The sequence below is a fragment of the Pygoscelis adeliae genome, unplaced genomic scaffold (assembly GCF_000699105.1).
Source record: "Pygoscelis adeliae isolate BGI_AS28 unplaced genomic scaffold, ASM69910v1 Scaffold218, whole genome shotgun sequence".
Taxonomy (NCBI): domain Eukaryota; kingdom Metazoa; phylum Chordata; class Aves; order Sphenisciformes; family Spheniscidae; genus Pygoscelis; species Pygoscelis adeliae.
Genome location: NW_008825433.1, coordinates 4,080,335 through 4,081,692, shown reverse-complemented (window position 1 = coordinate 4,081,692; position 1,358 = coordinate 4,080,335). Strand labels below are relative to the sequence as shown.

General features: G+C 66.6%; 1 protein-coding gene across 4 annotated transcripts in view; it reads right to left on the bottom strand.

The window, feature by feature from the left end:
• Window positions 1–1,358, bottom strand: part of SLC29A1 (solute carrier family 29 (equilibrative nucleoside transporter), member 1) — a 34,825-nt gene that overhangs the window by 7,684 nt on the left and 25,783 nt on the right. The window contains exon 1 of one of the 4 annotated variants that reach the window (XM_009331068.1): window positions 1,016–1,263. The exons of the other annotated variants lie outside the window; for them this stretch is intronic. The gene's annotated coding sequence lies outside the window, so the exon portion shown is untranslated. Of the gene's footprint in view, window positions 1–1,015; window positions 1,264–1,358 lie in introns of those variants that run through there. 4 annotated transcript variants of the gene reach the window in all.

Sequence of the window (1,358 nt, the reverse complement as noted above, 5' to 3'; positions counted from 1 at the left end):
GCAGCCCCAGGACCCCTGAGAAGGGATCTTCCCTCCCCGGTCCTCCCCCCTCTTCCTGGGGCAGAGCGGGATTAGCCGCCCTGGAGAAGCTGCAGGCCTGCCTTGTCCTTTTCCAGTCCGGGCGGCGCAGCATAGGGTGCTCCGGCACCTCTCCCAGGGCTTCAGCTGTGGTGGGGCTCCCGGCGCTGAGCCCCCAGCCCCCCCTGGGGCATGCCCCTCAGCCGCCTGCACCGCTGCTGGCTTACAGCATCCCTGCCTGCACCCTGCCAGGTAGGGTGTGGGAGGAGGCAGGCAGGAAGCAGCATGCTGGGATCTGTAGTCCCTGCCAGCCCCGGCATGCATTAAAGGCAGCAGAGCCCGTCCCTTGTCGCAGGTGCCTGCGTGGTTCTGGGCACAGCTCACCTCCTCCCCCGGTGTGGTCCTGCACGTTGGGGAGCCTACAGCTATGATGCAGCCGAAACACAGCCGGCAGGATGTGGAGAGGGATTTGGGAAGCCCCTTGGCTGCTTGGAAAAGCCAGAGGAGGAGGCTGACAGGTACATCTACCGAGAGCCCCACCAACCCAGCAGGTGCCACCCCATGATGCCGGAGCCGTCTGCAGCACTGCTCCCCTGCCTTCCCACGCAGACAGCTCAGTGTATGACAGCTCCTGCCTTGCCCTTGTGAGCCACCCGGGCTTCAGAGAAAACATCCCAAAATCCCCTCCAGGCAGCCTGCCAGTGCCTCTGTGGGCAGGACACTCCCCGAGCCCTGACCTGGAATTAGCAGGGGGATCTGCAAGCGTGACTGCCACCCTCTCACACAGAGAAACCCCGCCGGGGCCACTGCTTGTCCCTGAGCAAACAGATCTTTCCCCCAAACAGGCGGGAGAAACCCAGCTCCCCCAGCAGGCCCTCAGCAAGCCCTCCACACGCTGCCCCTTGCCCAGCCAAGTCCCCGGCCCCCCTCCCAGCCCCCCACCAATTCACATCGGTGTCCCAAGAATCTGGGGCAGGGACCGACCCCACAGACATACCTGAGGAGGACGGAGCCAGGGAAAGCGACGTGTTCAGCGTATTTGAAGGCGGCACGGTCCCCCCCCTTCCGCACCCCCGTGCTCTTGGGGGTGGGTGTCAGGCCCCGGCTCAAGTGACGGGGGCTGGGGCCATGTGGGTCTAGTGGCATCCGCGGAGGAGGAGAAGAGGTGTCGGGTACTACAGCTGGCACACAGCCCGGGTCCCACTGCCCAGGTGCCCGTCTGTGGCGTCCAGGGGAGGGAGGAAGGGAAGGGTGTCGTGGAGGAGGTGGCAGGAGCCAGGGGCGACAGGGAGGGGGCGGGGGGGGTCGGGGCCCGGCGGGGTCCTGGTGCGGGGGGGGTG